We start from the raw sequence: 11,993 nt of genomic DNA, 5'->3' as shown, positions 1-11,993 counted from the left end.
TGATAGATATGTAATACTAAATGAATTCACTCAGTCACTGCCCTTTAACAGCTATTTTTTTCCTATAAACTTTCATGTTAATATTTATGACTGTGTTATAGTGTCTTCTCTATGAATATACTCTCTGGATTAGATAAGGGATGTGGAATTTTTTGCCATAATAAAGTAGTCATCTGGATTGAATTGTCAGAATCCAATCTGCACATCACCACTCTTACTTTGTTTTGTGGAATGAACAAAGACGTCTACTTCGACACACTCAGAGCAGGATTAAGACATCCTTCAAACCTTCTGATTATTCCAAAGATTAACAAAACTTCCCTGCTAACTTTAACCAAAAGACTAGATGTAATCTTCTATTTTTCCAGTAACTGTTGAAAGTAAGAATTACACAAATGGAGACACATTTATAAATGAGATTTATGTATCTATCTCTCTTTTTATATATTTAACATTTTCTTCAGTGCTTTGTAAAGTGACATGTTGCTTTCAAGTTAGTGTATGAGTGAGTAATGAGTAAAAACTACTTTGAAGATTATTTATGTTGTATCCATTCACATTGGAGATAATCTTCCTTAATATTTAAGCCTTACATCTTCTCAGGAATGAATGTTAAGGATCAAGCTTACTTTTCAAACATATATAACCTCTGTGACATTCTATCCTCACCTCCCAATAGTTCTCAAACAAAGCCTTATGCAAATTATAAAAATTTAGTTTATTCCTTAATGTTTAGTAGAATAGATGTCTTCCTGTATGATGTCAACAGAACTGGTAGTTGGTCAGTTAATTTTAGAAAGAAAATAAAATTGGATTAAAGAGAGAATTATATATATGTATACATAGATTATATACATAGAAATATACATAAATTAAAAGTTTTAACAAAAAGTAACTTTTAAATATTAAAATATGTAGCTTATAAAGCACCTTTGTACATAAATTTTTGATGTGAGGACCCAGGCCTTTCTTTTCGGTATTGTTTTGCAAATGGGAGGTCTCTGAAGTCTTTCTTGCATAAATCACATATGTAATGCATCTTGTATGATTTCAAGCTCTGATTTCACTAAAATGGGATGAAAAGAAAACACTTGCTAAGCAATCTGAGTGCAAAATCCTTGCACGTAGTGATCAATTGTTTGATTAATTGCAATCTTCCTTCTGTCTTTCACATACCTAATGTGACAACACTTAAAAATTGTTTGTCAGTGTGGATATTCCTTAAAAAACTGCAAATAGAACTGCCTTATGATCCAGCAATCCCACTGCTGGGCATACACACTGAGGAAACCAGAATTGAAAGAGACACGTGTACCCCAGTGTTCATCGCAGCACTGTTTATAATAGCCAGGACATGGAAGCAACCTAGATGTCCATCAGCAGATGAATGGATAAGAAAGCTGTGGTACATATACACAATGGAGTATTACTCAGCCATTAGAAAGAATACATTTGAATCAGTTCTAATGAAGTGGATGAAACTGGAACCGATTTGAAGTAAGGCAGAAAGAAAAACATCAATACAGTATACTAACGCATATATATGGAATTTAGAAAGATGGTAACGATAACCCTGTATGCAAGACAGCAAAAGAGACACAGATGTATAGAACAGTCTTTTGGACTCTGTGGGAGAGGGCGAGGGTGGGATGATTTGGGAGAATGGCATTGAAATATGTATAATATCATGTAAGAAACGAATCGCCAGTCCAGGTTCGATGCATGATACTGGATGCTCGGGGCTGGTGCACTGGGACGACCCAGAGGGATGGTATGGGGAGGGCGGTGGGAGCAGGGTTCAGGATGGGCAACACGTGTACACCTGTGGCAGATTCATGTTGATGTATGGCAAAACCAATACAATATTGTGAAGTAATTAGCCTCCAATTAAAATAGATAAATTTAAATTTTAAAAAAATTGTCATGAAGTATATCAAATACAAAGTACAAATAAAATGCATATGTATAATTTAAAGAATAACTGGCGTACATACAACCAGGTTAAGAAATAGAATATTGCCAGTACCTTAAATGCCCTTTCCGTTACACACCCCAGAGGCAACTATTAGAATGACTTTTATGATAATCGTTCTCCTGCTTTTCTTTTCAGTGTTGCTGTCCTATTTGCATCTTTAAAGTATATCTTTAGTTTGCTTTTTAAATGCAAAACAGAATAGAGCTGTATTTTGGTGACTTGCTTCTTCCCTGTAACATTGTGGTGATGTGTTTAGCTAATTTTCTTCTGCAGCATAGCATTCTATTTCAGGACAACACCTCAATTTACCCATTCTACTGTTGATGAACAATTTGGGCTTTTAGTTTAATTCTCCCCAAAGTAGATCCTAAGGCAAAGATTTGGGTATAAGCAGCTTTTCTGGGAAGTGATTCTGGGAAGCATTGTAAAATAGGAGGAAGTAAGACTCAGAAAGAAGAAAAGCCGATACAATGTGTGTTCACGAACAAGTGATCACTGTGGTTTTATTCCTGCTGGCAGCTCTGAAAGAGTAGGAAGAACACAGTAGATTTATCCACTAACGGAGGTGGAACTTAGAATATTTATCCACCAATTCCTGTTCTAAATTGGTTGAATATCACCCTAGACCATCAACTCCTCTTATGGCTTGTCCCTTGTGTGGGTTGCTAAGGGTGCTCGGAAGCAGAGACACACAGGAAGTAATCATCTCACACAAGAGCTGTCCAGGATAGGCTAAGAGAATGAAGTGGAGTCCTTTTTGGATCTTCTACAAAGCAGCCATTGTACCACTCAGATCCACTCAAGCCCCGCAATATTTTCACTCTGTCCTGTCACTGATTCTTCAAGGTTCAAGATGCAGTTCCCTGAAAAGGAGAAAAACAATAAAGCATTAAGCAATGGGTGAGTTAATGGGCCAAAGTATACTACAGCTGTGGTTGGTCCTAAGACTATTATTAGTATTCATCAACCCCTTTACCACCCATTATAAATTTCTCTTGGTCAGAAATTCTTGAGGAGTTTGCCTTGGTGGCGCGATCCACGCCTTCATCTTTGAGGGAACTGAATCCTTGGTTACCTTGTCTTTGTAAAGACTGGACTGTGGAAATCGCCTATATGCTATCATTGACATGGAAGCACCAGGAAGTATCCTTGTAAGTCCCTCTGATAAAGTTGAAGAGACTAAAATATGGAATCTTCCTGTCCAAGAACATGGTATGATTTTTTATTCTATTCTTTCTATTCATTTTTAAGTGATTTTTTATTAGAATTTAATCATTTTATATCTAGAGAGCTTTTTTGTATTCAATACATCCTAAATTTTTGTTTTTGGTGTTATCATGAATGATGTTTCTCAAGTTATACTTTTTGATAGTTGGTATTATACAAAATTGCTTCTATGTATCAATTTTGTATTAAAAAGTACTCCTTGGATTCTTTGGGGGTTTTCTAAATAGATAATCATATCTATTGGTGATTATCCATTTAATGTTTATTTTGTCCTCTTATGCAATGTTTCTCTGTTTTCTTTCTTTTCTCATTGCATTGCATTGAGTAGACTGAGTGAGAGTGATGATATCTGACATCTTTATCTTGTTCCTATCAATTTTTAAAATATCAAACCAAACATATTCCTGGGAGAGACCCAGCTTGGTTATAATGTACTGTGCTTTTTATATATTATACTACTGGGTTGTGTTGACTAAAATTTGGTTTAGCGATTTCCAAACTATGCTCATGAGTGTGGCCAGTCTGTAATTTTCCTATCACGTGCCTTCCATCCATGTCTTGTTTTGGCACCAAGGTTATGCCAGCTTCAAAAAGTGAGTTGGAAAGTATTACTTGTTTTTCAGTTCTCTGGAAAAATTCATGTAAAATTGCACTTAACCATTCTTTGACTGTTTAGTAAAATCTTTCTGTTAAGCTGCTTTGTTCTGCTGTTTTCCTTACAATAAGATTTTGAACGAGTATCCCAGTTGCTTCCATGTTTCATGTTATCCAGGGTCTCCATTTTTTATTGAATCAGTTTTGATGAGTAGTATTTTCTGGTAGTTCATTCACTATCTCTGTATTTTCTAATGTATTGCCATAAATTGATTCATAGTAGTGTTCTTGCCTGGAGAATCCCAGGGACGGGGGAGCCTGGTGGGCTGCCATCTATGGAGTTGCATAGAGTCGGACACGACTGAAGCGACTTAGCAGCAGCAGCAGCAGCAGCAGCAGTGAATAGTTATATTTATTTTTAATTCTTAATCATTTTTCTCTCTTTTTCCTTTGATGAGTGTCTCCAATAGTTTTTTAATGTTTTTAAAGAGTCAATTTTTGATTTGATTACTCTTTTAATTACAGATTTGCTTTTATTTTTATGAATTAAACTTTTCTATTTTTACTATTTACCTACACTTCCTTTAGATTTATCATCCTACTGCAATGAGGAAAACCTGGGTTCCATCTCTGGCTTGGGAAGATTCCCTGGAAGAGGGCATGGCAACCCATTCCAGTATTCTTGCCTGGAGAATCCCCATGGACACAGGAGCCTGGAGGGCTGCAATCCATGGAGTCGCAAAGAGTTGGACACGACTGAGCAACTAAGCACAAAACACTTCTTCTAACTTTTCAAGTTAGATTTTTAAAATTTATTCTTAGCCTTTTTTTTTTCCAGAGGAAAAGCATTTAAGGGAATAAATTTCTCTTCAAGAACTCCTTAACCAACATACATTTTCTATTTTTGTTTAGTTACAAATACTTTGTATATTGTTACAGTTTTTTCATTAACCTATGAGTTGTTTAGATTTTTAAAACCTTTCCAAGTGAATGGAGTTTTCCAAATAATTTTAAAGTTCATTTCTAACTTAAGTGAATTGAGAATGGTGAATGTGGTCAGGAAAATACTGATGCTTTGAAATTTGACAAGACTATTTCATGGTATATAATGTTATTAATATTTATGAATATTTTCTGCACGCTTAAACATTTACTAGGGACAGTATTCAATTTGTGCTGCTATTTCTAAGCTTCTATTTCTTTCTTTCTGTTTATTTCATTTATATGTATTAAATTTAGGGGGTTTTTTTTTTGGTGTCTGTTCTTTCCAACATCTAGGTCTTCCTCTACTCTCTGTTGTTTATGCTGGTTCTCACTTATAATGCTTTGTTTACTTCTGTGTTTTGTGATTTTCGATAATGGATGTGATGCTGGTTTTCTCTGGAACTTAGTGAAAAACTACTGAAACTTCCTAAGAGGAACTGGGCTTCCCTGGTGGCTCAGTGGTAAAAAAAAAAAAAAAAAAAAAAAAGAAATGCACCTGCAATGCAGGAGACTCAGGAGATGCAGGTTCAATCCCTGAATTGGGAAGATCTCCTGGAGAAGAGAATGACAACCCACTCCAGTAGTCTCACCAGAAAAATCCCACAGACAGAGGAGCCTGGCAGGCTACAGTCCTTGGGGTCACAGAGTCAGACATGACTGAGTAACTAAGCACAAAGAGGAATTGCATTTGCTGTCTTTTTCCTGAGAGTGCAACCAACCTGAGAATACTTCAAATACACTCATGTTTTTGTTTATTTGTTTTGGAATGTGCAAATTTCTATGAATATAAACCCACGCTCATTTGAATGCTGACTTTTGATTATATGTTAGGGTTTCTTTGGTGATTCAGTGGTAAAGAATCTGCCTGCCAATGTAGGAGACCTGGGTTCGTTCCCTGGGTCAGAAAGATCCCCCAGAGAAGGAAATGGCAACCCACTCCAGTATTCTTACCTGGACGATTCCATGGGCAGAGGTGCCTGGAAAGCTACACTCCATGGGACTGCAAAGAGTTGGTCACGACTGAGTGACTGAGCACTTCCAGGGAAGAATTCATCCCCTTTGTACCAGAGCAAGGTTTATTCCATTTCCACCCTTATGCTGTGGTTATATATTTTTGGATTAGTGGCTTTTTGTAGGGATCTTTTAATTGGACTTCTTATCTTGAACATGCCCTTGCCTCTATATCCTGTTCCCACACCTTGTGAAGTTGCCAAAATCCAAATTCAAGGTCTCCAGATTTTAGCAGGAACTGTCAGGGCCAAAGCTGATATTGACACTTGCTTATGTTCAGGGATTCCTGGTCTTGCTTCATTTCTGGGCATGGCATATTGGTTACTTTGGTGGCAACTCACTGAGATCTTTTTCTTTTAAGTGCCCCTTTATTTTTTCTTTTAAAAATAGTTTTATTGTGCTATAAATCACAGAACATAAAATTGATTCCTTTGATATGTCCAATTCAGTGTTTTTTATATACTTATTATATGTATGTGTCTGTATAAACATCCTACTAGTTCTGTGATGCTTTTTCTCTGGAGATCTATCCTGATATTAATATTGTAGCTATTTTTCATTTCATTGATAGTTGCCTTGGCTCACAAAAGTTTTTTCTTTTGATGAAGTCCAATCCATCTATTTTTGTTGTTGTTGTTGCTTATGTTTTTGGTGTCATATCTAAGAAACTATGGCTCAGATGGTAAAGAATCAACCTGCCAGTGCAGACAAGGGTTCGATTCCTAGGTCAGGAAGATCCCCTGGAGAAGGGAATGGCTCCCCTCTCCAGTATTCTTGCCTAGAGAGTCCCACGAACAAAGGAGTCTGGTGGGCTACAGTCCACAGGGCTGCAAAGATCTGGACACAACTAGGAGACTAAGCACAAGAAACTGTCTCGCCTAATTCAAGATCATGGAGATCTATGTCTGTTTTTCCCTAAGAACGTTATACAGTTCTTAATTTAGGTCTTGTGAACCATTTTAAGTTCACTCTTGTGTATGGTGTGAGGTAGGAGTCCTACACTATTCTTTTGCATGTGAATATCCATTGTACCCACACTATTTTTGAAAAGACCCTTCCCCCCCGTCCTTGTAGTGTCTTGGCATTCTCAAAAATAGTTTGACTATAAATGTGAGGGTTTATTTTTGTACTCTCAATAGCTGTGAAAAGAAGAGAAACGAAAAGCAAAGGAGAAAAGGAAAGATATAAGCATCTGAATGCAGAGTTCCAAAGAATAGCAAGAAGAGATAACAAAGCCTTCTTCAGTGATCAATGCAAAGAAATAGAGGCAAACAACAGAATGGGAAAGACTAGAGATCTCTTCAAGAAAATTGGAGATACCAACGGAACATTTCATGCAAAAATGGGCTCGATAAAGGACAGAAATGGTATGGACCTAACAGAAGCAGAAGATATTAAGAAGAGGTGGCAAGAATACACAGAAGAACTGTACAAAAAAGATCTTCACAACCCAGATAATCATGATGATGTGATCACTAATCTAGAGCCAGACATCTTGGAATGTGAAGTCAAGTGGGCCTTAGAAAGCATCACTACGAACAAAGCTAGTGGAAGTGATGGAATTCCAGTTGAGCTGTTTCAAATCCTAAAAGATGATGCTGTGAAAGTGCTGCACTCAATATGCCAGCAAATTTGGAAAACTCAGCAGTGGCCACAGGAATGGAAAAGGTCAGTTTTCATTCCAATTCCAAAGAAAGGCAATGCCAAAGAATACTCAGACTACCACACAGTTGCACTCATCTCACATGCTAGTAAAGTAATGCTCAAAATTCTCTAAGCCAGGCTTCAGCAATTCGTGAACCGTGAACTCCCTGATGTTCAAGCTGGCTTTAAAAAAGGCAGAGGAACCAGAGATCAAATTGCCAACATCTGCTGGATCATGGAAAAAGCAAGAGAGTTCCAGAAAAACATCTATTTCTGCTTTATTGACTATGCCAAAGCCTTTGACTGTGTGGATCATGATAAACTGTGGAAAATTCTAAAAGAGATGGGAATACCAGACCACCTAACCTGCCTCTTGAGAAATCTGTATGCAGGTCAAGAAGCAACAGTTAGAACTGGAGATGGAACAACAGACTGGTTCCAAATGGGAAAAGGAGTACCTCAAGGCTATATATTGTCACCCTGCTTATTTAACTTCTATGCAGAGTACATCATGAGAAACGCTGGACTGGAAGAAACACAAGCTGGAATCAAGATTGCCGGGAGAAATGTCAATAACCTCAGATATGCAGATGACACCATTCTTATGGCAGAAAGTGAAGAGGAGCTAAAAAGCCTCTTGATGAAAGTGAAAGAGGAAAGTGAAAAAGTTGGCTTAAAGCTCAACATTCAGAAAACGAAGATCATGATATCTGGTCCCATCACTTCATGGGAAATAGATGGGGAAACATTGGAAATAGTATCAGACTTTATTTTTTTGGGCTCCAAAATCACTGCAGATGGTGATTGCAGCCATGAAATTAAAAGACGCTCACTCCTTGGAAGAAAAATTCTGGCCAAACTAGATAGCATGTTGAAAAGCAGAGACATTACTTTGCCAACAAAGGTCTGTCTAGTCAAGGCTATGGTTTTTCCTGTGGTCATGTATGGATGTGAGAGTTGGACTGTGAAGAAGGCTGAGCACCGAAGAATTGATGCTTTTGAACTGTGGTGTTGGAGAAGACTCTTGAGAGTCCCTTGGACTGCAAGGAGATCCAACCAGTCCATTCTGAAGGAGATAAACCCTGGGATTTCTTTGGAAGGAATGGTGCTAAAGCTGAAGCTCCAGTACTTTGGCCACCTCATGCGAAGAGTTGACTCATTGGAAAAGACTCTGATGCTGGGAGGGATTGGGGGCAGGAGGAGAAGGGGACAACCAAGGATGAGATGGCTGGATGGCGTCACGGACTCGATGAACGTGAGTCTGGGTGAACTCCGGGAGATGGCCATGGACAGGGAGGCCTGGCGTGCTGCGATTCATGGGGTCGCAAAGAGTCAGACACGACTGAGCAACTGAACTGAACTGAATTCTACTCCATGGATCTTTATGACTATGCTTATGCCAACCACACATAGTTTTTATTTTTGTAGCTTTTCAGTAAGTTTGGAACCTTCCTTTTGTTTTAAAATTTAGTATTTTAGTTAGGAGGGCCTTTGAGTGTATCTCATCTGCATACCACAACAAATCTAAATCAATCACTGTTTATATTCATTTATTTTATTCACAATAGAATGTTATTAGTGAAAACTCCAAATAATTTAACTTAGCTTTCATTTCATATCTAGGAATCTATTTCAGATATATAAAAAGTCACCAAAAACAAGTCATGTAATTTTCCTTGGAAAATAACATAATTTGAGTCTCTTGGGTGTACTTCTCAATCACATTTCTCTATAATCCCTCAAAGATGATTAAAATGTTGAATTTATGTTTTTCATTCCCATGCATGTCTTTATACTTGTATTTACCATCATTTCCAACCTCCTGTTTCCCTTGTTATCCCCTACTACAGTGCCTACAACTCTAAATCCTTAATACCCAGCCTCTCTTAAAGATCTGAAAGGCCATAGACACAGTCATAGCTAATGAGGTGTGGTAGAAGTCTCTGACAAGGAGTGACCTTTCCCAAATGAAAAGGTAAAGATTTTCTGAAAGTAACCTTTTTTGCACTTCGTAATTTTGCCTTTCATGTTTCCAGCTTGGGACACAGACTTGAGGCTAAGGTAACTATCTTGTCATCACAAGGTGACAAGAATGAGGAAGAGGACTTCTATGCTTCCTTATGCAATAGGGAAGAAGAAATCTGACTCTATAGTAACTCTGTTCCTTTTACTTTAAACCTTGTGCTCTGAAGAGAGTGAAAGTGTTAGTCACTCAGTCGTGTCTGACTCTTTGCTCATCTCAGGATGCCCTTATCATCCCATTCAGCTTCTCAGCTCAACCATCACCCATGGAAACAATCCTTAGCACCAATTCCTTGCATGGGAGTTTCTCTGACACTTGAACTATTTAAAGTGGCTCTTATTTCCCTGACTAGAAGGCGGTGATACTTTTTGACAAGTTGAACTCTCAGTTCTAAACTAAAATTACCACACATTCAAACAGATGAGCATTGTAGCAGGAGATATAATTGGGACCTGAGATAAGTCTGATTCCCTGGGCCCCACCCCAGCACCTACTGTAATATACTTCCTGAGGAAGGGGGTGATTATTCCCATTGTAAAATGCAGCTGGCATGCATCCTGAGGAAAGAGGGGAGATCGTAATGCTTCTCCTCCCCAGACCATTGATTTGAAGGCTCCAAGGCAGAACAGTCTTGATTCTTCTTGGTGGGAAGGATGTGATGTTTACATGTCAGTTTCTCTTCCAAATAGAACTCCTTATTACCACCATTCTATTCTTTCTCCAACTGCATACACTGGGAGGGCATAAACATCTTTTGAGCTTAAACTGCTGGTTCATCTTGACCTGGCAGAAGAGAGTGTATCTTTGGGTGTGTGGGACTAGGAGGTGGATGCAGTAAGTAGGTTTGATTTGGAAGCGGTTGAGTAGGCTTGAGTTAGGGAGATTTTGACACTCATGATGTGAGAAAAACAGTGTGTGGAAATACCACAGTCAATAAATGATACTACGTATTTGGGGTTTTATTTTCAACGTCTTTATCTCACTCCCCTGCCCTCTGCCCTCCTTCCCTCCCTTCTTCCTTCTCTCTTCTTGCAGAAAGAAGTCAATTCTGACTCCATGTTGGAATTATTTATTTGACTTGCTTTCCATTGCTTTTGTTATTATAATCTTACCTAAAGGCCTTCTTCAGAGAATCCTGCCCCTCTGCCTGACCGTTAAAGTGCCTTAGTTCAGGACCCTGTCCACCTGTGGATGTCAGGAAGAAAGAAATTAACACATCCCCCCCCGCCTGAGGCTTGCCATTCTAGGGGGTATTTGCAAGATTAATGCCTTTTTACTTTGTTTCCTCACCTCCCCCCATCTCTGATCTCTGATGCATAAAAGAACCTGGCATCCAGACCCAGGTAAGATAGTTATTTGGAGATATTATTCTGCAATCTTCTCAGTCAGCCAGCCCTCCAAATAAAGTAATTCCTTGCTTCAACACCTCTTGGATTCATTGGCCTGACATGTGGCAAGCAGAGCGAGCTTGACTCAGTAACCCTCTTTTTTCTGACAAGAGCAATCAGATTTTTTTTTTGAGAAATTACCTCTTTCCCACTCTTAGTCCATATAGTTTGGTAGTATTAACACGTACTCTGCCTCCGCTGCTGCTGCTGCTGCTGCTGCTGCTAAGTCGCATCAGTCGTGTCCAACTCCATGTTGGAATTCCCGTAGACAGAAGCCCACCAGGCTCCTCTGTCCCTGAGATTCTCCAGGCAAGAATACTGGAGTGGGTTGCCATTTCCTTCTCCAGAGCATGCATGCATGCATGCTAAGTCGCTTCAGTCGTGTCCAACTCTGTGCGACCCTGTAGACGGAAGCCCACCAGGCTCCTCTGTCCCTGGGATTCTCCAGGCAAGAATACTGGAGTGGGTTGCCATTTCCTTCTCCAGAGCATGCATGCATGCATGCTAAGTCGCTTCAGTCGTGTCCAACTCTGTGCGACCCTGTAGACGGAAGCCCACCAGGCTCCTCTGTCCCTGGGATTCTCCAGGCAAGAATACTGGAGTGGGTTGCCATTTCCTTGTCCAGAGCATGCATGCATGCATGCTAAGTCGCTTCAGTCGTGTCCAACTCTGTGCGACCCTGTAGACGGAAGCCCACCAGGCTCCTCTGTCCCTGGGATTCTCCAGGCAAGAATACTGGAGTGGGTTGCCATTTCCTTCTCCATCCTCTGCCTCTAGGAAAAGGCATTTGACTCCGGACTTGCTAATCAGACCTCGCCTCTCTGGCCAAAGTGATTGTCCGGGGATGGGCACATGCCCGAATCAAAGCTTGTGAGATGCAAAGCTGGTCATGTGGGACTGGGACTTACAAGGATTTGTCTAGAGCTTCTAGCAACCATCTTGCCACCATGAAGAGGGGCCTGCCTGAGAATGGGGTCAAGAGAACAGGGCAGCGAAGGTGAGGGACAGAAAGAAACAGTTCTTGATGATGCTGTTACCTGCTGGATTCAGCTTTGCCTAAACCCAGAACTAGCACCTGGCCTTTGTAGTCACGTCCACCAGTAAATTCCTTTCTCTAAGCCTGTTGGAGGTCTTTTTCTTCCCTTTT

The sequence above is a fragment of the Budorcas taxicolor genome, chromosome 15 (assembly GCF_023091745.1).
Source record: "Budorcas taxicolor isolate Tak-1 chromosome 15, Takin1.1, whole genome shotgun sequence".
Classification (NCBI taxonomy): Eukaryota; Metazoa; Chordata; class Mammalia; order Artiodactyla; family Bovidae; genus Budorcas; species Budorcas taxicolor.
The sequence above is the reverse complement of the archived record's forward strand: the minus strand, read 5'-3'. Positions refer to the sequence as shown.